General features: G+C 42.9%; 1 pseudogene; it reads right to left on the minus strand.

The window, feature by feature from the left end:
* Nucleotides 1–70: 70 nt before the first annotated feature.
* LOC110496836 lies at nucleotides 71–23,854 on the minus strand (annotated as a pseudogene).
* Between the last annotated feature and the right edge of the window lie 859 nt (nucleotides 23,855–24,713).

Raw genomic sequence — 24,713 nt, forward strand, 5'->3', positions numbered from 1 at the left:
TCTTCCTCTCAGATTAAATTAAGCCAATGGACTAAAAACACATTTTATTTAAGAAGGCAATGAAAATCTGTACTTAGCCACTGAAATTTTTATTAAAATCTGATATCACAAATTAATGATAATTTACAATCACGGATAAAAACTTCTAATTACAGATAAAAAATAAAAAAAGCAAAGTATACAAAAACGGTTGAGGTAAAACATCATAAAAATAGCTTCAGTTAAAAAGGCCTTATTGAAGTCACAAGTTAAGTTAAAAAGCTTACTTCACAATATCTAGCTGTCCTAAAAAACAAAAATGTATTTACAGTTGAAGTGCCGCACAACACAGTGAATGATACAACATTCAATATCATTAAACCCTTATTTTCTCTTCCTATGTAAACAGTAAACAAACGATGAAATGTAATTATTAAGTAAATCATAACATGACTGCTTAATGACCTTTGAAAAGAGGATGATAGACCGGTCCCAGATGTATTTTAGCCATCTCCTCTGACTATCATTTTCACTCCATACATGTTTGGCATGACAGTGAAAAAACACAGAGGGGAGAGGGAACATACAGATGGGACAAGCCAGGTTAATACATACTGGACTACGCAGGTTCTTAGAATGAGGAGCAAGATGTGACCAAATCATATTCACATACTCTATTTACTCCAAAAGACTTTCGGGTAACTGCAGTTCTCCCAAGCTTTGTAGAAAACCCAGACACAATCAAAGGGCCAACATCCAAATGCCCACAGGTTATGGCATCATAGTGGTGAGAGTTAAGTTTCAAAACACACAAAACACATCCCAAAAAATGCAGACATTATCAGATCGAATCAAATGCTTAGAAAAGTTTGTTTTTTCTTCTCCAAGGAAATGCTGACTAAAAATAGGTATCTTGTGGAGAGGAGTATGGAGTGCACTTAGCCACAAAATCCTTATAAGGATGAGGTTGCCTCTAGCCTAAAGACTTCCCTCCAATGTCTAAGCTAAGATATTTGGGGAGGACAAGCTGATCCTACTCGTGTGCCTAAGGCGCACCTTCTACCCATGATTCCCTCTCTACGCAGTGCTCTGCCTGCTCTCCCGACCATATCCCACTGACTCCGAGCAGCAGGGTGGGAATTCTATGAATATCCCATCTAAATCTGTGTCCAGGGACTCCAGCACCTGTCCAATGATGGTCTCTGGGCTGGAAGATCCACTGGGGGGAGAGGAGGGGGCACCATTGACCATGTCTGTGAGGGTCATTGTTACCTCCGTCCTGTAGAGGGGTCCTGGGGAGTGGAGAGGGGGGATTAAGGGGGAGAGGAGAGGAGACTCCATAGTTCCTGCCAGAGGGAAGGTTGTCAGTTAGGATCAATCAGTCTGGCAAGAGTATTTTTCTTATTTTTCCTATTATGGCAACTTTTCCACCCTGCGCCTCTGGAAGTTTACAGTTTGTAGTGTATGCATAGCCTAACCTAGTAAGGACCTAGTGAGGAGGACTGAGGCCCTACCTGTGGACTGTGGAACCACACAGAGCCTGTTAGCAGAGGCGCTGGAAGTGGATGGGTCAATTCCAGAGGCAATGTCGGTGTAGGCCAGGCCTTGTTCCTCTAGGCAGGAGATTATCTCACAGGCAGAGTGGCGTCGAATGCCCCCGCTGCCCACCGAGCTGGCATCAGGGTCGTACTCTGCCACGGGCGTCAGGAGGAGAGGGATGTTGTAACTCTTAGAACGAACCACAGGGTTCTTAGATGGCTGGTCTACAGGCTGCTTAGGCCAGCACCACTGGAAACGATTCTCTGTGGAAGGGACAGAGTGTGTAAGAGAAGGAGAGTAAAGGAGAGGGAAAACGTAGTGGAAGAACAGTGAACAGGGCAGTATATGTATCTTACCAAGCACACAGGAGCAATGTGCCACGCTGCCGTCTCCAGAGTAGAGGCCGTGGGTGCCCAGGTAAGGAGAGACCACCCTCTGGACCAGAGACTCCAGACGCAGGTAGTCCTCACTCACACCCCGCGACTCATGGACACCCTACAGAGAGAGAGAGAAGACAGGTCAGAGCGTGTGTGTGAGTGAGGGACATAAAGAGACAGAGAAAAGGAGAGAGAAAGACAGAGAGAGAGGTGTTCTGTACATACCTGCAGCATAAGCAGCATTTGCGTGACAGAGGGGGGAATGCGGGCGCGAGGCCGAGACAGAGCATCCTCCAGCTTCACACTCAGAACTATGGTGTTCCTGAAATGGAGCAGAGCCAGCTGTCTCACACTGGGCTCCTTACCCTGCAGAAAGAAAGGAGAGAAGAAGGGGAGAGGTAGAAAGAGGAATGCGAAGGGTGAGGCGAGGGGGATGTAGGGTTATGAAAACGCAGCTTTAATTCCCTTAGAGAATGTTCTTCTTTATTGTCTGCTGAGAGAGAATCAGAGAGCGAGAGAGAGAGAGAGAGAACAGGTTCGAGAAGAGTCAGGACAGAGAGAGATGATGAAGGAGAGTGATACCTGTACTGGGTGAAATATGGCCTGTAGCATGTTGAGAACATCACAGAAGAAAAAGTCCCATGTCTCTGCCAGAGAGTCCAGTAACTTCTGACCTGAACACCAAAGGAGGAGCAAACCAACTGCTGTTAGTACTAAAATAATCTCACAAAGCACAGCAGTTTGGGACCTATGGTCTCAGTTGACTTTGGTGCGTTAAGCACAGAACATCACAGACCCTGACAGAGGTAACCCTGACAGAGGTAACCCTGACAGAGGTAACCCTGACAAAGGTAACCCTGACAGAGGTAACCCTGACAGAGGTAACCCTGACAGAGGTAACCCTGACAGAGGTAACCCTGACAGAGGTAACCCTGACAGAGGTAACCCTGACAGAGGTAACCCTGACAGAGGTAACCCTGACAAAGGTAACCCTGACAGGGGTAACCCTGACAAAGGTAACCCTGACAAAGGTAACCCTGACAAAGGTAACCCTGACAAAGGTAACCCTGACAGAGGTAACCCTGACAGAGGTAACCCTGACAGGGGTAACCCTGACAAAGGTAACCCTGACAAAGGTAACCCTGACAGAGGTAACCCTGACAAAGGTAACCCTGACAAAGGTAACCCTGACAAAGGTAACCCTGACAAAGGTAACCCTGACAGAGGTAACCCTGACAAAGGTAACCCTGACAGAGGTAACCCTGACAAAGGTAACCCTGACAAAGGTAACCCTGACAAAGGTAACCCTGACAGAGGTAACCCTGACAAAGGTAATGTAAGCTTCAGTTCAATTATTTATATTTGGAGCATTGACGGCTCTCGCTACTGTCACTGTTAACACATCTACTACAATTCTATGAAAAGTAAGACACCACAAATACCTTCGTAGAATCTTATTTTGTCCCGGAGAATGACCATGCCCTTTGTCAGCAACTGGTTCTGAGTGAGAGGTTTCATAAAACAAGCGTTGGTAAAAATGTATATTATGGCCCAATCAGAAACAATCTATCCATGATATTATTTCACCATTTAGCAGTAACATCACCTACCTGAAGGTATTCTGTGAAAAACGACCCCAGCTCTGTTTTCAATAGGTGCCTGAGTAAACAAAGTCAAAAGTGTTAACACACATGAACAGAGCCTACATTTGTCTTGTGCAATACACTGATAACACAAAACAGGTAAATGCTTCAAAGCCATCTATGTGAAATTAGATACTATATTATTGTGTACGTATATATACACAACATTACCAAAAGTATATGGACACCTGCTCATCGAACATCTCACTTGTATTTGTATTTATTATGCCAAGGCAGCAGCTACTCTTCCTGCGGTCCAGAAACATTTAGCCAGTTATACAATTTTAAAAACTTGACAATACATTCACAGATTTCACAACACACTGTGTGCCCTCAGGCCCCTACTCCACCACTACCACACAGCTACAATACAAAATCTATGTGTACGTGTGTGTGTATAGTGCATATGTTATCGTGTGTGTGTATGCATGTGCCTATGTTGGCTTCACAATCCCCGCTGTTCCATAAGGTGTATTTTTATCTCTTTTTTAAAATCAAATTTTACTGATTGTGTCAGTTACTTGATGTGGAATAGAGTTCCATGTAATCATGACTCTTATGTAGTACTGTGTGCCTCACATAGTCTGTTCATAGTCTGTTCTGTGCCTCTTGTGGCATGTCTTGTGGGGTCTGCATGGGTGTTCGAGCTGTGTGCCAGTAGTTTAGACAGACAGCTCGGTGCATTCAACATGTCAATACCTCTCATAAATAAAAGTAGTGATGAAGTCAATCTCTCCTCCACTTTGAGCCAGGACAGATTGACATGCATATTATTAATATTAGCGCTCTGTGTATATCCAAGGGACAGCCGTGCTGCCCTGTTCTGAGCCAAGTACAGGTACCTCCACCACACTCACCCCTCTCTCCCTGGCCAGTCTCTGTCTCCCTCTGTCTGGTACAGGTACCTCCACCACACTCACCCCTCTCTCCCTGGCCCGTATCCCCCTGTCTGGTACAGGTACCACCACCACACTCACCCCTCTCTCCCTGGCCTGTCTCTGTCTCCCTCTGTCTGGTACAGGTACCTCCACCACACTCACCCCTCTCTCCCGAGCTTTCATTCGCCTCCTGCACACATGCACTGTTGCGGCGAGTGACTCTGAACTTACAATGGCTAGCCCCAGGTCGTTATATATATTTTTTAATTATTGTGCATTTTGCTATTTGCCTCATGACTCCTGCATACTTTGTTGACTACAAACTTTCTTTACCCAACCGTAGGACAGACTATGTTTGTTCCCACAGTCGGGTCTCTGACTCTCTATTGGTTACACAGACTCTTGGCCTCCCATCCTGTTCTAACCACCTCTCGCCGGCTTTGTATTCATGTTACTTGATGAAATTGCTGTACAATATGATCTGGTTGCCATCTGATGCACATTCAGATGTCATAAATCAGCACTGTAGAGTTCTCCCTTTTATTTTTATTTTTATATTTAACCTTTATTTAACCAGGTAGGCCATTTCTCATTTACAACTGCGACCTGGCCAAGATAAGGCATAGCAGTGCGACAAAAACAACACAAAGTTACACATGAACAAACATACAGTCAATAACACACAAAAAAAGACAAATAGAAAAAATCGTTGGACAGTGTGTGCAAATGTAGGACAGTAGGGAGGTAGACAATAAATAGGCCATAGAGGCGAAAATAATTACAACTTAGCATTAATACTGGAATGATATACAGTGGGGAGAACAAGTATTTGATACACTGCCGATTTTGCAGGTTTTCCTATTTACAAAGCATGTAGAGGTCTGTAATTTTTATTATAGGTACACTTCAACTGTGAGAGACGGAATCTAAAATCCAGAAAATCACAATGTATGATTTTTAAGTAATCAATTTGCATTTTATTGCATGACATAAGTATTTGATCACCTACCAACCAGTAAGAATTCCGGTTCTCACAGACCTGTTCGTTTTTCTTTAAGAAGCCCTCCTGTTCTTCACTCATTAGCTGTATTAACTGCACCTGTTTGAACTCGTTACCTGTATAAAAGACCTGTCCACACACTCAATCAAACAGACTCCAACCTCTCCACAATGGCCAAGACCAGGGAGCTGTGTAAGGACATCAGGGATAAAATTATAGACCTGCACAAGGCTGGGATGGGCTACAGGACAATAGGCAAGCAGCTTGATGAGAAGGCAACAACTGTTGGCGCAATTATTAGAAAATGGAAGAAGTTCAAGATGACGGTCAATCATCCTCGGTCTGGGGCTCCATGCAAGATCTCACCTCGTGGGGCATCAATGATCATGAGGAAGGTGAGGGATCAGCCCAGAACTACACGGCAGGACCTGGTCAAAGACCTGAAGAGAGCTGGGACCACAGTCTCAAAGAAAACTATTAGTAGCACACTACGCCGTCATGGATTAAAATCCTGCAGCGCACGCAAGGTGCTCCTGCTCAAGCCAGCGCTTGTCCAGGCCCGTCTGAAGTTTGCCAATGACTATCTGGATGATCCAGAGGAGGAATGGGAGACGGTCATGTGGTCTGATGAGACAAAAATAGAGCTTTTTGGTCTAAACTCCACTCGCCGTGTTTGGAGGAAGAAGAAGGATGAGTACAACCCCAAGAACACCATCCCAACCGTGAAGCATGGAGGTGGAAACATCATTCTTTCGGGATGCTTTTCTGCAAAGGGGACAGGACGACTGCACCGTATTGAGGGGAGGATGGATGGGGCCATGTATCACGAGATCTTGGCCAACAACCTCCATCCCTCAGTAAGAGCATTGAAGATGGGTCGTGGCTGGGTCTTCCAGCATGACAACGACCCGAAACACACAGCCAGGGCAACTAAGGAGTGGCTCAGTAAGAAGCATCTCAAGGTCCTGGAGTGGCCTAGCCAGTCTCCAGACCTGAACCCAATAGAAAATCTTTGGAGGGAGCTGAAAGTCCGTATTGCGCAGCGACAGCCCCGAAACCTGAAGGATCTGGAGAAGGTCTGTATGGAGGAGTGGGCCAAAATCCCTGCTGCAGTGTGTGTAAACCTGGTCAAGAACTACAGGAAACGTATGATCTCTGTAATTGCAAACAAAGGTTTCTGTACCAAATATTAAGTTCTGCTTTTCTGATGTATCAAATACTTATGTCATGCAATAAAATGCAAATGAATTACTTAAAAATCATACTATGTGATTTTCTGGATTTTTGTTTTAGATTCCATCTCTCACAGTTAAAGTGTACCTATGATAAAAATTACAGACCTCTACATGCTTTGTAAGTAGGAAAACCTGCAACATTGGCAGTATATCAAATACTTGTTCTCCCCACTGTATGTGCAGATGATGATGTGCAAGTAGAGATACTGGGATGCAAAAGAGCAAGGGGTAAGTAATAATATGGGGATGAGGTAGTTGGGTGTGCTATTTAGAGATTGGCTGTGTACAGGTACAGTGATTGGTAAGCTGCTCTGACAGCTTATGCTTAAATTTAGAGAGAGGGATAAAAGACACTCATTGGCAGCAGAGAACTGGAAGGAAAGTTGTCCAAAGGAAGTGTTGGCTTTGGAGATGACCAGTGCAATATACCTTCTGGAGCGCATGCTACAGGTGGGTGTTGCTATGGTGACCAGTGAGCTGAGATAAGGTGGGGCTTTACCTAGCAAAGACTTAGATGACCTGGAGCCAGTGGGTTTGGCAACGGATATGTAGTGAGGCCCAGCCAACGAGAGCATAGAGGTCGCAGTGGTGGGTAGTATATGGGGCTTTGGTGATAAAATAGACTTACTGTGATAGACTATATCTGGCTTGCTGAGTAGTGTTGGGGGCTATTTTGTAAATGACATCACCGAAGTCAAGGATCAGTAGGATAGTCAGTTTTACGAGGGTATGTTTGGCGGCATGAGTGGAGGCTTTGTTGAGAAATAGGAAGCCGATTCTAGATTTAATTTTGATTTGGAGATGCTTAACGTGAGTCTGGAAGGAGAATTTACAGTCTAACCAGACACCTAGGTATTTGTAGTTGTCCACATATTCTAAGTAAGAACCGTCCAGAGTAGTGGGTGCGGGCAGCAATCCGTTGAAGAGCATGCACTTAGTTTTACTAGCATTTAAAAGCAGTTGGGAGGCCACGGAAGGAGTGTTGTATGGCGTTGAAGCTCGTTTGGAGGTTTGTTAACACAGTGTCCAAAGAAGGGCCAGATATATACAGAATGGTGTTGTCTGCGTAGAGGTGGATCAGAGAATCACCAGCAGCAAGAGCGACATCATTGATATATACAGAGAAAAGAGTCGGCCCGAGAATTGAGCCCTGTGGCACCCCCATAGAGACTGCCAGAGGTCCGGAACAGCAGGACCTCTTGCATAGTGGAGAAGGTACGGTGGGATTCGAAATGGTCGGTGATCTGCTTATTAACTTGGCTTTTGAAGATTTTAGAAAGGCAGGTGTCATGACGTGGCCCTCTTTGGGTATAGCGAGTGCCTTCCCCCTCTCTCCTCTCCTACACGCAGGTTCTGTTATCTCCGGTCGTAAATTCCTGGAGGAGACTCTCTCCCCCTGGCCATGCAGAAAGAGACACATAGAGAGAGAGTTTCTCAGTAGAACAAAGGAACTTCTTCTACATCACAGAACTTGAGAACTGAACAATATCCATGTTTTGGAGAATGTGTAAGCGGTCGGTGGAGAAGTCAGCTACGACTCGGTCCGTTTTGTTTCATGTTAATGACCTCATGAAAGACAATACAGCCACATTACCATAACTCTGTTTATACAGAAGCCTCCGTTATGAGGTTTGCGTCTAATTATTTTACAAAATGAATGAGTAAAGATGAAACTAGTTGTGAAATTCTGTAATGCTAGGTTTAAACCGTTAACGTGAGAGAATTGTATTCCCTTTAAAGTTTAACTAAGTCATTGGCCCGCTCCCATGAGCACAGACATGATCTGGCTCATGGGACAGCCCTTTTCTACTGTTACGAATTTTAAAAAACACCTGAAGAAATCCTCTTCAGACCATGCATACCTCGGTCAGCTGAGGGGGCAAAGGTTTGAGTAGAGAACGCAAAAACCTCAGTCTAAGCTAATGTTGTAATGGTTGTTGAATTCCTAACCATACCACGTAGAGCATTGGCTACATGGGTGGAAATGATTAAACTCTGAGACTATCGATCCCGACAGAATAAGAGCAAATTTTAGATACTAATTACTAGTCTGCAGCTAGAAATTATGTGAACCTGGGATGCGAAGACCGACAACAGCCGAAACATCTATTCTATAAGAACATTTCTGAATGGTACTCTGAAGTATCCATCCTAACAACTAAAGACTTCAGGGAAGCAGAGAGATGCTTGGATGAACTTTCCAACAGGACTGACGATTCCAACAGAGATCACGATGACACACTTGGGGTAAATATATATTGATTGCAATTATTCCAGAATAAGGGGGCGTTCATGTGCAAAGGATTAGCATTTCAATTAATATAATTATCAACTGCGTAGTGACCCTTTTGTCTTTCCTGCCCTTCTCAGTCCACACTAGAGGTTGACCAATTATGATTCTTCAACACCGATATTGATACCTATTATTGGAGGACCAGAAAAAGCCGATACCCGATTAATCGTATGATTTTTTACATTTTATTTATTTATTTGTAATAATGACAATTACAACAATACTGAATTAACACTTTTATTTTTAACTTAATATAATACATCAATAAAATCAATTTAGCCTCAAAAAAATAATGAAACATGTTCAATTTGGTTTAAATAATGCAAAAACAAAATGTTGGAGAAGAAAGTAAAAGTGCAATACGTGCCATGTAAAAAAGCTAATGTTTAAGTTCCTTGCTCAGAACATGAGAACATATGAAAGCTGGTAGTTTCTTTTAACATGAGTCTTCAATATTCCCAGGTAAGAAGTTTTAGGTTGTAGTTATTATAGGACTATTTCTCTCTATACCATTTGTATTTCATATACCTTTGACTATTGGATGTTCTTATAGGCACTTTAGTATTGCCAGTGTAACAGTATAGCTTCCGTCCCTCTCCTCGCCCCTACCTGGGCTTGAACCAGGAACACATCGACAACAGCCACCCTTGAAGCATCGTTACCCATCGCTCCACAAAAGCCGCGGCCCTTGCAGAGCAAGGGGAACAACTACTTCAAGGTCTCAGAGCGAGTGACGTCACTGATTGAAACACTATTAGTGCGCAGCCCATTTCACATCGGTTACACCAGCCTAATCTCGGGAGTTGATAGGCTTGCAGTCATAAAAAGCTCTATGCTTGAAGCACAGGGAAGAGCTGCTGGCAAACGCACAAAAGGGCTGTTTGAATGAATGCTTACGAGCCTGCTGCTGCCTACCACCGCTCAGTCAGACTGCTCTATCAAAAATCAAATCATAGACTTAATTATAACATAATAACACAACAGAAATACGAGCCTTATGTCATTAATATGGTCAAATACGGAAACTATCATTTCGAAAAGAAAATGTTTATTCTTTCAGTGAAATACGGAACCAAACATGTGAAACGATGTTTAGAATTAATTCTCAGGTTGTCTATTGTCTAAATAATCGGTAATATTTCAACCGGGCAATAGCGTATTCAGTAGAAAGGAAAAAGAACGATGGGGTCATCGTTCTATCGGTCATGCGTGCAAACGAGCTCTGCTTCATTCTGCATGCCACTTACAAAATGGTCTCATTCTTCCTAATTTTTAAGAAAACAAGCCTGAAACAATGTCTGAAGACTGTTGACATCTAGTGGAAGCCATAGGAACTGCAATATGGGTCCTAACCATTTAGATACGCTATAGGCATTCAATTGAAAACTACAAACATTTAAAAAATCCACTTCCTGGATGGATTTTCCTCAGGTTTTCGCCCGCCATATCAGTTCTGTTATACTCACAGACATTATTTTAACAGTTTTGGAAACTTTAGAGTGTTTTCTATCCAGTTTACTTTGGGCACGCTTCTCATCCAGATGTCGAAATACTGCCCCCAAGCCATAACAAGATAACCTTGTTCTGAACACCTCCAATACAAAGGTAATGTGGTTTGGTAAGAAGAATGCCCATCTTCCCACAGGTGTGATTACTACCTCTGAGGGTTTAGAGCTTGATACAAGTACTTGGGAGTATGGCTAGACGGTGCACTGTCCTTCTCTCAGCACATAGCAAAGCTGCAGGCTAAAGTCAAATATAGACTGGGTTTCCTCTATTGTAATTGCTCCTCTTTCACCCCAGCTGCCAAACTAACACTGATTCAGATGACCATCCTACCCATGATAGATTACGGAGACATAATTTATAGATCGGCAGGTAAGGGTGCTCTCGAGCGGCTAGATGTTCTTTAACATTCGGCCATCAAATTTTCCACCAATGCTCCTTATAGGACACATCACTGCACTCTATACTCTTCTATAAACTGGTCATCTCTGGATACCCGTCGCAAGACCCACTGGTTGATGCTTATTTATAAAAACCCTCTTAGGCCTCACTCCCCCCTATCCGAGATATCTACTGCAGCCCTCATCCTCCACATGAAACACCCGTTCTGCCAGTCACAATCTGTTAATGGTCCCCAAAGCTGCAGCTAGCGACTGGAATGAGCTGCAACAAACACTCAAACTGGACAGTTTTATCTCAATCTCTTCATTCAAAGACTCAATCATGGACACTCTTACTGACACTTGTGGCTGTTTTGTATGATGTATTGTTGTCTCTACCTTCTTGACCTTTGTGCTGTTGACTTTGCCCAATAATGTTTGTACCATGTTTTTGTGCTGCTAACATGTTGTGTTGCTACCATGCTGTGTTGTCATGTTTTGATGCCTTGTTATGTTTTTGTCTTAGGTCTCTCTTTATGTAGTGTTGTGTCTCTCTTGTTGTGATGTGTGTTTTGTCCTATATTTACATTGTATTTATTTTTTTAATCCAAGGCCCCCGTCCCCGCAGGAGGCCATTTGCATTTTGGTAGGCCATCATTGTAAATAAGAATTTGTTCTTAACTGACTTGCCTAGTTAAATAAAGGTTAAATCAAAAAATGTAAATATGTTTTGACCATGACAGTTTACAATCCAGGGTCACTCCAAGCAGTTTAGTCACCTCAACTTGCTCAGTTTCCACATTATTTATCACACAATTTAGTTGAGGTTTAGGGTTTAGTGAATGATTTGTCCCAAATACAATGCTTTTAGTTGTATAAATATTTAGGACTAACTTATTCCTTGCCATCCACTCTGAAACAAACTGCAGTCATTTATGTCGCTGTAGTAGCTGACGTGTATAGTGTTGAGTCATCCACATACATAGACACACTGGCTTTACTGAAAAAAGTAGGGGGCTTAGACAGCTGCCCTGGGGAATTCCTGATTCTACCTGGATTATATTGGAGAGGCTTCCTTTAAAGAACACTCTCTGTGTTCTGTTAGACAGGCAACTCATCATTCACAACACAGCAGAGGGTGTAAAGCCATAACATATATGTTTTCCCAGCAGACTATGATCGATAATGTCAAAAGCCGCACTGAAGTCAAACAAACAAGCTCTCAAACGTTTGATCATCAATTTATCTCAGCCAATCATCAGTCATTTGTATGAGTACTGTGCTTGTTGAATGTCCTTCCCTGTAAGTGTGCTGAATGTCTGTTGTCAATTTGTTTACTATAAAATAGCGTTATATATGGTCAAACACATTTTTTCCCAAAAGTTTACTAAGGCTTAGTAACAGGTTGATTGGTTGGCTATTTGAGTCAGTAAAGGGGGCTTTACTATTCTTAGGGGAATTACTTTTACTTCCCTCCAGGCCTGAGGGTAAACACTTTATAGTAGGCTTAAATAGAAAATATGGCAAATAGGAATGGAAATATCGTCCGCTATTATCCTCAAGAATTTTCCATCCAAATTGTCAGACCCGGGTGGCTTGTCATTGTTGATAGACAACAACAAAAAATGTCACCTCTTCCCCACTCACTTTACGGAATAAAAAAGTACAATGCTTGTCTTTCCTAATTTGGTCAGATATACTTGGATGTGTAGTGTCAGCGTTTGTTGCTGGCTTGTCATGTGTAAATTTGCTAATCTTGCCAATGAAAAGATCATTGAAGTAGTTGGCAATATTAGTCGGTTTAGTGATTCAATGAATGATGGAGCTGAGTTTGCTTTTTTCCCAAACATTTCAGTTAAGGTGCTCCAAAGCAATTTACTATCATTCTTTATCTAATTTATCTTTCTTTCATAATGTAGTTTATTTTTATACAGTTTAGTTACATGATTTTTCAATTTGCTATACGTTTACCTATCGATTGTGCAGCCAGACTTATTTGACATTCCTTTTGCCTCATCCCACTCAACCACACAATTTTTCAATTCCTCATCAATACACAGGGATTTAACAGTTTTTACAGTAATTTCCTTAATGGGCGCATGCTTATTAGTAACTGGAATAAGCTATTTCATAATTATGTCAAGTGCAGCGCCTGTTTGCTCCTCATTACATGCCACGGACCAACAAATATTCTTTAAATCAACAACATAGGAATCACTACAAAACTTATTGTATGACCTCTTGCACACTATATTAGGCCCAGCCTCTGGACATTTGGTTTTCCTAGATATGGCTACTACATTGTGATCACTACATCCAATGGACTTGGATACTGCTTTAAAGCAAATTTCTGCAGCACTGGTAAAGATGTGAATACATTTTGATGATTTAATTCCTGTGCTGTTTGGAACTACCTGGTAGGTTGACTGAGTGGGCAGCATTCCAAAATCATGGGCATTAATATGGAGTTGTCCCCCCCTTTGCTGCTTTAACAGCCTCCACTCTTCAGGGTAGGCTTTCCGCTACATGTTGGAACATTGCTGCAGGGACTTCCTTCCATTCAGCCACAAGAGCATTAGTGAGCATTAGGTCAGGCACTGGTGTTGGACGATTAGGCCTGGCTCGCAGTCGGAGATCCAATTCATCCCAAAGGTGTTTGATGGGGTTGAGGTCAGGGTTCTGTGCAGGCCAGTCAAGTTCTTCCACACCGATCTTGACAAACCATTTCTGTATGGACCTCGCTTCGTGCACAGAGGCATTGCTGTGCTGAAACAGGAAAGGTCCTTCCCCAAACTGTTGACACAAAGTTGGAAGCACAGAATCGTCTAGAATGTCTTTGTATGCTGTAGCATTAAGATGCCCCTTCAATGGAACTATGGGGGCCTAGCCTGAACCATGAAATAAAGCCACAGACCATTATTCCTCCTCCACCAAACTTTACAGTTGGAACTATGCATTGATTCATCACTCCAGAGAACGCGTTTACACCACTCCAGCCGATGCTTGGCATTGCGCATGGTGATCTTAGGCTTGTGTGCAGCTGCTCGGCCATTGAAACCCATTTCATGAAGCTCTGAAGAACAGGTATTGTGCTGACTTTGCTTCCAGAGGCAGTTTGGAACTCGGTAGTGTGTGTTGAAACCGAGGACAGACGATTTGTACGTGCAACTCGCTTCAGCACTCTGCGATCCCGTTCTGTGAGTTTGTGTGGCCCTCCACTTCGCGGCTGAGCCGTTGTTGTTCCTAGGCGTTTACACTTCACAATAACAGCATTTACAGTTGACCGGGGCAGAAATTTGACGAACTGAATTGTTGGAAAGCCGGCATCCTATGACGGTGCCACCGAGCTCTTCAGTAAGGCCATTCCCCGGCAAAGTTTGTTTATGGAAATTGCATGGATGTGTGTTCGATTTTTATACACCTGTCAGCAAGGAGTGTGGCTCAAATAGCCGAATTCATTCATTTGAAGGGTTGTCCACATACTTTTGTGTATATATAGATTATTAATGTGTAGTTACATATATTTACACCAAGGAATGTGAGTCTCATACAACTGCATGATATCTGGGTATTGTGCAACCCAGCTTTCTCTTTTAAACGTACTGTTCATGTTTGTTTCCAGTGCTAAGTATACAGTACCAGTCAGAGGTTTGGACACAACTCATTCAAGAGTTTCTATTTTTACTATTTTCTACATTGTAGAATAATCGTAAAGACATCAAAACTATGAAATAACACATATGGAATCATGAAAAAATCTTAGTGTTAAACAAATCAAAATATATTTTATATTTGAGATTCTTCAAAGTAGCCACCCTTTGCCCAGATGATAGCTTTGCACGCTCTCAGTATTCTCTCAACCAGCTTCATGAGGTAGTCACCTGGAATGCATTTCAGTTAACAGGTGTGCCTAGTTAAAAGTTAATTTGTGGAATTCCTTTCCTTCTGAATGTGTTTGAGCAAATCAGTTGTGTTGTGAGAAGGTATGGTTGGTATACAGGCAATAGCCCTATTCGGTAAAAGACCAAGTCCATTTTATGGTAAGAACAGCTCAAATAAGCAAAGCGAAATGACAGTCCATCACTACATTAATACATGAAGGTCAGTCAATCAATTCTGAAAGTTTCTTCAAGTGCAGTCGCAAAAACCATCAAGCGCTATGATGAAACTGGCTCACACGAGGACCGCCACAGGAAAGGAAGACCCAGAGTTACTTCTGCTGCAGAGGATAAGTTAATTAGAGTTACCAGCCTCAGAAATTGCAGCCCAAATAAATGCTTCACAGAGTTCACAAGTAACAGATACATATCAACATCAACTGTTCAAAGGAGAACTATGGCCCTCATTGCGTGAATCAGGCCTTCATGGTCAAATTGCTGCAAAGAAACCACTACTAAAGGACACCAATAAGAAGAAGAGACTTGCTTGGGCCAAGAAACATGAGCAATGGACATTAGACCGGTGGAAATCTGTTCTTTGGTCTGATGAGTCTAAATTTGAGATTTTTGGTTCCAACCTCCGTGTCTTTATGAGATGCAGAGTAGGTGAGCGGATGATCTCCGCATGTGTGGTTCCCACCATGAAGCATGGATGAGGAGGTGTGATGGTGTGGGGGTGCTTTTCTGGTGACACTGTCAGTGATTTATTTAGAATTCAAGGCACACTTAACCAGCATGGCTACCACAGCATTCTGCAGCGATACGCCATCCCATCTGGTTTGTGCTTAGTGGGACAATCATTTGTTTTTCAACAGGACAATGACCCAACACACCTCCAGGCTGTGTAAGGGCTATTTGACCAAGAAGGAGATGGATGGAGTTCTGAATCAGATGACCTGGCCTCCACAATCACCCGACCTCAACCCAATTGAGATGGTTTGGGATGAGTTTGACCGCAAAGTGAAGGAAAAGCAGCCAAGAAGTTCTTAGCATATGTGGGAACTACTTTAAGACTGTTGGAAAAGCATTCCAGGTGAAGCTGGTTGAGAGAATGCCAAGAGTGTTCAAAGCTGTCATCAAGGCAAATGGTGGCTACTTTGAAGTATCTCAAATATAAAATATATTTTGATTTGTTTAACACTTTTGGTTACTACATGATTCCATTTGTGTTATTTCATAGTTTGTTGTCTTCACTATTATTCTACAATGTAGAAAATAGTACAAATAAAGAGAAACCCTTGAATGAGTAGGTCTGTCCAAACTTTTGACTGATACTGTATATTGAAACAAGGTTAGGACTAGTCCCTACACAGCAAACTGTATAGTTTTACCTAGTGTTAATTTCAGTGTAACACTTCTTGTGTTGATTCAGGAGTTAAATGGACTTTCTAAGAGTGAAATTAACACTCAGTGGTGTACAAAGAACCCCAGTGTTGGTGTTAATAAGTGTTGAGTGTGACAGTGTGATTGTGTCAGTTTTACTCTGTTGAGAGTAAAACATTCCATCAAAACTATGGCCCTCATTATCATATTTCTCAGCATGCTCTACTGCAGATGGATTTTTTATATATGTGTTTTTACATGTTCATTTATCGATTGATTAATCTTATGCCATACAAAGATAAAACAATACAAAAAATAAATAAACTAATTCAATCAGTTACTTATATTCATTGCATCCATTACTGAAATGGTTGTTCCAGTTTAAATGGTTTAGCTAGTCTCCTTTATCAATGTTCCTAACCATGACAGTCATTCTGAATGCAGGTTGTGGGTGAATAAAGATTCTAACTGTTGGATGTCCTAACTCTGGCTGGATTCCAATAGGAATTATACATCACTTTGCAAGCCAGCATAATGTGACTTGCAGGCCTGATGTGGCCTGTAAACCAGGAGGTTCCAAACACCACTGTGTTAGGGTAAAACATGGCCATCAGAGTAAGGCCTTAGTGCATTCGGGAAGTATTTAGAACCCTTGCCTTTTTCCACATTTTGTACTTTACAGCCTTATTCAAAAATGTATTAAATACATTTTTCCCTCATAAAAGTACAGATAATAACAAAGCAAAAACATTTAGAAAGTTTTGCAAATGTATAAAAAATAAAAAACTGAAATACCACTGTAATGGGAACTGTAATGTTCGTACTTTTCTTACATACCATTTTTTTATTCAAGAGCACATAAAGAACATGTACCATATATTTCAAGAGTGTGAATAAGTATACCATTTGGATTAAGTCACACAAAAACAACAGAAACAAACAAAAAGCCCAGAAATTACAGAATAAGACCTGTACGATATGTCAGAAACTCTGATCAGACACCTTCATACCTATGCTGTCTATACTGCAAGATTGATGCCCTTCTCCCCCAATTGCTCAGTTTGGTCAGGCTGCCAGCTATAGGAAGAGTCTTGGTGGTTCCAAAGTTCTTCCATTTAAGAATGATGGAGGCCCTGTGTTCTTGAGCCCTTCAATACTGCAGACATTTTTTGGAACCCTTCCCCAGATCTGTGCCTCGACAAAATCCTGTCTCGGAGCTCTACAGACATTTCCTTCAACCTCATGGCTTGGTTTTTGCTCTGACATGCTGTCAACTGTGGGACCTTAGGTGGGTGCCTTTCTAAATTATGTCCAATCAATTTAATTCACCATAGGTGGACTCCAATCAAGTTATAGAAACATCTCAAGGATGATCAATGGAAACAGGATACACCTGAGCTCAATTTCGAGTCTAATAGGAAAGGGTCTGAATACTTATGTAAATGCGTACATTTTGTTACATTTGCAAACATTTCTAAAAACCTGTTTTTTCGCTTTCTCGTTATGGGGTATTATTGTGTGCAGATTGCTGAGGAAAAAAAATAATGGAATCCATTTTAGAATAAGGCTGTAACGTAACAAAATGTGGAAAAAGTCAAGGGGTCTGTGTGCTTTCCGAATGTACTGTATGTATTGTCATAAACAATTTAATTTGAATGACAATATTCGCCTGCAGTAGGACCTGACTTGGTGAAGTCCACAGGACAATAAATGAACAAATTCAACAACCATGTCTTTTTCACTAACAAATACAGTCATGGGTGGTATATCTGCAATTCACCCGAAAGGCAAGGCACCTTGGGAAATTATATTGGAGGCGTGGCTTAGTGGGGGCATGGCTTTCAATTAGTTATTTTTGGCCACCAGTGAGTATAAGTGTTGTACCAGTTGAAGTGGTGTATGGTTATGTTAATTCAAGTTGAGCATGTCTGCTGCCAGTTCTGAAGTCTTTATAAATGCTGACATGAGGTCATTCGATGATAGGAGATCCCGTACAGGGAAGAAATTAAATCTACTTTCACCTCTGTGTATATTACTGTGTAGTAGGATTGGAGCAGACCAACAACCAGACCAGGCATCATCAAGACCCAAAACAGCACCCACCTGAGCGAGATGGCCGGGATGAACCTAGGAGCGATGCGCTGCTACAACACGGTGAGGCTAAAGCTGATCCCCAACAAGGAGGCTGCTGAGGACGGAGCCACCAATCGCCAAGGAGCAGCAACAGCAACCATAACCGCCAGACCAGAAACCATGGCCCGTCTGGAATTCAGCAGGAACTGCCTGGTGAAACCCCAGGGGCCACAGGAATCATTTGAAGCCAGTTTCAAGACCCCCCAATCACTAGAACAGTTTTGGTAAAAATTCAGAAATTGTAAAGATTCAGCCTCATTTAACAGAATCAGAGCATACCTCCTTTCCGACACAGAATCCAAGATAGTTGCAGTACGGTTAACAATGAATGCATCCAGGCCTATGACACGCATGTTTGGTTAAGCAGGTTCGCCACCCTCAAGTCAGTGGCAAGGAGGGTCCTGGACTGGGGCACAAAAATGGCTGGTCCAGTTAAGACCACACCCAACCTCAGGGGGCAGTGTCCAACACCTCCCAAGCACCATCACGCTGGGTAACAACAGAGTCTCCGTCCACTACTACGGCATGACCAAACTGTGCTGGAACTGGACCATCTGGCCGAGGCCTGCACAGCCATCATCTGCAAGATCTGTAAAGACAAGCATCCCAACTCAGACTGTACCTCCACACACCCCTGCAACCTGTGCGGGATAAGCGGACACCTACTTCAGAACCTGCCCCAGTTCCTATGCCGGCAGAGCAAGGGACAGCGCCACCAACTCTAACCCAAATCCCAACCCCACCAACTCACTCCGCCAGACAACGAAGATCCAGAACCAGACCTTTCCACAGGTAATGCCCAACCCACTTCCCAATATGTCCCACTCCACCCAAGACCTTCCAGAAACAGCCCCTACCCCTGCAGGCCCCTCTATCTCTGCCCCATCCCAACAAATCCCTTCCTAGCCACCTCCACCCCCATCAAACCCCAGGTCAAAAATTACCAAATGATAACTCCTCCCCCTGCTTCTTAGTGGCCCAGATCCATCCTCCTTAGCCCTCCCTACCCATAATCCCGCACAGCAGCAAGCTACCCTCAGCCCAGACCCTTCGAACCCTCCAAACCGTCTTCACCCCTCCCAGCACCCTCAATTCTATCACCAAGTCAGTACAGGGGGCCACGATGTAATCAGTGGGGAGGCACGCCAAGACCTGTGAACAGCCAAGAACCACCCAACAACACAAACAACCCGCTAGAGACCCCTCACCCACCTCTGCAATGAAATGATCAAACATAGACCTGGTTCAGACTAAAGATCACACCTTCAAGTGTGGACCCATATAGACACGGGCCCAGTGTTTAACGCTGAAGAATTTGCTGTGTATGATTGACTCAGCTCTCTGGCCTGTTGGTTTTCTTCTATAGTGTGTGATATGCGTGACTTCGGTTGTTTACTGGGCTGTAATCGAGGCTGACATGACAGAACTGACAGCTCTGGTCTGGTCTTGAAAGATAATGAGATATCTGGCAAGACCACATGGCCTCCCACAAACACACACACACATACACACACACACTTAGCAGATAAACGCCATGCTAGCAAACAGATGTGTGTGTTTGCTTGTGTTTGTAACTCACCTGACACCTTCGTTGAGGACATAGAGTTCATTGTCAGCCAGACCTTTCTTCTGGAAGACGGCAATGACAGCATTGTGGATGCTAGTGGACACACACACAAACATCAACATGTACCACTCAGATTCCATTTACCCATTAAATTATATTTAATATTCATCTCAAGCACAGACTACATGCATGGTCAGGCTGCAGCATACCTGTTCCAGGTAGAGTTGGCCCCAGCCCTCTTCTGTTTCTCTCCTCTCTCCTCCGGTGATCCCTTCTCACTCTTTCCTAGCTCACTAAGACTGGGAGAGCTCATCAACTTCAGCCTGTGTAGAGTTCTCATGACGGAAGAGAGGGAGGGAGAGAGAGAAAGACAGCAGACTAAGCATTGAGCTACAGCAAAGACTAGAAACTGAACAAGAAGGAGATCATTCAAATAGGGGAATAGAGAGAGGGGTGGGGGTGTGAAGAGAAGCGAAGAGTATGAACCAAGAGTGTAAAGTGAAAGACGGAAGAGAGACTGTGCATCTGGCCGAGGCAGAGACCAGAGCAGAAGACTCAATGTGACACTGAGGAGAAGAGAGAGAGGGGTGAGGGGAGGAGGAAGAAGGAGGGGCCATGGTCTGTGACTATTGCTTATTGTCTGAGGTCTCAGGAGAAAAAAAACAATACCATTTCCTTGCTCTACCCCTCCCCTTGCTGGATCGGAAGGGGTGGAATGGTATCAAATACATCAAACACATGGTTTATTATGAGCCGTCCTCCCCTCAGCAGCCTCCACTGATACACACATACATGCAGACATACAAATACAATCAATTCATTCACAGCACAAAATCAAATGCATATGGAACCGCAGAGAAAGGGAACTAATACAATTATTTTTTGCTGTTTACCTGATAGCGACACCATGAGCTTAACAGGAAGAAGTCTAGCTCTTTGACAACAAAAACAGGGAGCGGAAACAGTGACACAATAAGGCACAATGAGAGACGGTTTCCTGCATGGTAGGGGATGTATCGCGGGTCAAAAGATGCAACGAGACAAGCTAGGATAAAGGAAGTAGCCTCGCTAGGCTTCTAGGCTCTCCTGTTAGAAACACAAGACAGTTTGAGGTTAACAACAGATCTTGGATCAGATTACCCAACCCCCAATCGTAACCTTAAGCGGCCGTAGGATGAAAACGATCTGACCCTGTATCATTGGTTATGAGCAACACGGCCGGGAATGAGACGAGAAAGCAATGCTCTGATGGGAGAAAGACTAAAAAGACAGAAGTGGAAATTACCGCACAGAAAATAGATAAAATACAGTGATATGATTAGTGAGGGCAGTTAAAGGGTTGAAGTCTGGTTGGTTAGAAGGTTAGAGGTCTGATTGGTGAAACGGATTGAAAATGTGTATTCTGATCGGTGGAGGGGTTAAAGTACAGTGTGAATAAATGCTTGTGTTTCTGGTCAAACCCACACAGTCCAGGAGAAGTCTGCTGACACCAGACCACTGAACAATAGACCTTTTCAACACCCCACTCCCACTCTCACAGACACAGGAACACACACAGGCATGGAGTACGCATAGGCATTTGGATAGACATAGAAACAAGCTCATACACACCAGCATGCACACACACACACGTGCACACAAGCACACACACACTCAAACACAAACACTACACACACATGGTGTAACCACATTTTCTGTGCTGTTCTGATCTCTCTCTCTGTGTGTTTCACTATAACTCACCCACAAAACCCCACACTCAGTCTCTTCTTTTGATTACTCCCTTTAGCCATTCCTGCAGAACTTTTCAGTAATAACTGATGAAACAACTCAGCAATGTTGCGTAAGGCCAGCAAAATGTTACACACAGTCAATGAGTCAAAGTTCAAATACCCATTAGCCAATAGGCCAGATGTGTTGCACACTTATACAATCCTTAGAGGGAGTAGGGACAGGTGGGTAAGGATTGAATAACTATAAGCAATATGCTCAAATCTTACCCGTTGACATGCAAACTGGAGTTTCTGCCCTATCGCTTAAACCCATCTTTTTTTATTTCCAGTTATTGCATGTTAGGTGTACCATTGAGATGGCAGGGCAACTCTCCGTAGTATCATCTGCCATCCACTACATAAGGAATCGGGCTTGGGGTTGATTTCAGACTGGCTATAGTTTTATGACCGCCCTGAATGTTAATCCTTGGAGTTGATCCTCACCTCCTGATTGGATGATCGCTATTGTCCACATCATGGCTTGGGGGCGGGGCTGAGAAGGTGGTGAAGTTGAGTGACAGGGGCCTGGGGGAGGGGCGAGAGCCGTGCCGCCGACGGAGTCCATCCAACATCTGTCAAAGGAAACATTGAGAAAACAACAACATAAAAATTAACCAACAAGAAACTTCAAGAAACCCTTGACTCGCCAGGGTCTTTCTACTCAGGGTGGGGTCAGGGTGCAAAGTGACAAAGCATGCTCAGAAAGAACCATATTATACAGAACAGGCATTCCTCTTCATCATATAGAATAAGGAATTGATTGTGTCTGTCAACTTAATATTCTATAGATTATTATTATTATTGTCACAGCAGCTAGCCAACCAAGAAACATTCAACACACGGAAAGAGAGAGAGTAGTCAAAACCACAATGAACACTGAACGGCCTCTCGATACTGTTGATGTAGCAGCCTATCATTTGAGACGTGTAAGAACAGTGGAATTTTGAAATCAAAAGGGTGTGTAAGGCTTACTCAATACTCATACAAACTCATTCAGTCTACACACACAGAGATGCATGCAGGCACAAACACAAGCAAACACACACATACACACAAGGCCAGTTCCAGGCATAAGCGGTCGCAAAATGAGTAGGTTTGCAGGAAATTAGCTGTAACATTGCACATGACTTCTCTCCGCCCTTGGCAGAACGTGTAGAATTGCAAGATTAAAAAAAAAGTCCTCTCCACCATCAAGAGGGAGCCACAATTTGGCTGTAAAAAATACAAAATAAATACTATTGCTAAATAATTTATGGAAATACTTGTAGATGTAAATACAGTGCCTTGCGAAAGTATTCGGCCCCCTTGAACTTTGCGACCTTTTGCCACATTTCAGGCTTCAAACATAAAGATATAAAACTGTATTATTTTGTGAAGAATCAACAACAAGTGGGACACAATCATGAAGTGGAACAACATTTATTGGATATTTCAAACTTTTTTAACAAATCAAAAACTGAAAAATTGGGCGTGCAAAATTATTCAGCCCCCTTAAGTTAATACTTTGTAGCGCCACCTTTTGCTGCGATTACAGCTGTAAGTCGCTTGGGGTATGTCTCTATGAGTTTTGCACATCGAGAGACTGACATTTTTTCCCATTCCTCCTTGCAAAACAGCTCGAGCTCAGTGAGGTTGGATGGAGAGCATTTGTGAACAGCAGTTTTCAGTTCTTTCCACAGATTCTCGATTGGATTCAGGTCTGGACTTTCACTTGGCCATTCTAACACCTGGATATGTTTATTTTTGAACCATTCCATTGCAGATTTTGCTTTATGTTTTGGATCATTGTCTTGTTGGAAGACAAATCTCCGTCCCAGTCTCTGGTCTTTTGCAGACTCCATCAGGTTTTCTTCCAGAATGGTCCTGTATTTGGCTCCATCCATCTTCCCATCAATTTTAACCATCTTCCCTGTCCCTGCTGAAGAAAAGCAGGCCCAAACCATGATGCTGCCACCACCATGTTTGACAGTGGGATGGTGTGTTCAAGGTGATGAGCTGTGTTGCTTTTACACCAAACATAACGTTTTGCATTGTTGCCAAAAAGTTCAATTTTGGTTTCATCTGACCAGAGCACCTTCTTCCACATGTTTGGTGTGTCTCCTAGGTGGCTTGTGGCAAACTTTAAACGACACTTTTTATGGATATTTTTAAGAAATGGCTTTCTTCTTGCCACTCTTCCATAAAGGCCAGATTTGTGCAATATATGACTGATTGTTGTCCTATGGACAGAGTCTCCCACCTCAGCTGTAGATCTCTGCAGTTCATCCAGAGTGATCATGGGCCTCTTGGCTGCATCTCTGATCAGTCTTCTCCTTGTATGAGCTGAAAGTTTAGAGGGACGGCCAGGTCTTGGTAGATTTGCAGTGGTCTGATACTCCTTCCATTTCAATATTATCGCTTGCACAGTGCTCCTTGGGATGTTTAAAGCTTGGGAAATCTTTTTGTATCCAAATCTGGCTTTAAACTTCTTCACAACAGTATCTCGGACCTGCCTGGTGTGTTCCTTGTTCTTCATGATGCTCTCTGCGCTTTTAACGGAACTCTGAGACTATCACAATGCAGGTGCATTTATATGGAGACTTGATTACACACAGGTGGATTGTATTTATCATCATTAGTCATTTAGGTCAACATTGGATCATTCCGAGATCCTCACTGAACTTCTGGAGAGAGTTTGCTGCACTGAAAGTAAAGGGTCTGAATAATTTTGCACGCCCAATTTTTCAGTTTGTTAAAATAGCTTGAAATATCCAATAAATGTCGTTCCACTTCATGATTGTGTCCCACTTGTTGTTGATTCTTCACAAAAAAATACAATTTTATATCTTTATGTTTGAAGCCTGAAATGTGGCAAAAGGTCGCAAAGTTCAAGGGGGCCGAATACTTTCGCAAGGCACTGTAGATTTGACCTCATGCTTATTGGTCTATAGGTTAATTTGCATAATTTTTTGGAAGTCATTTATTATTATTATTTTTTAAACCTTTATTTAACCAGGTAGGCTAGTTGAGAACACCTTTATTTAACCAGGTAGGCTAGTTGAGAACACCTTTATTTAACCAGGTAGGCTAGTTGAGAACACCTTTATTTAACCAGGTAGGCTAGTTGAGAACAAGTTCTCATTTACAACTGCGACCTGGCCAAGATAAAGCAAA

The sequence above is a fragment of the Oncorhynchus mykiss genome, chromosome 2 (genome assembly GCF_013265735.2).
Source record: "Oncorhynchus mykiss isolate Arlee chromosome 2, USDA_OmykA_1.1, whole genome shotgun sequence".
NCBI classification, from domain to species: domain Eukaryota; kingdom Metazoa; phylum Chordata; class Actinopteri; order Salmoniformes; family Salmonidae; genus Oncorhynchus; species Oncorhynchus mykiss.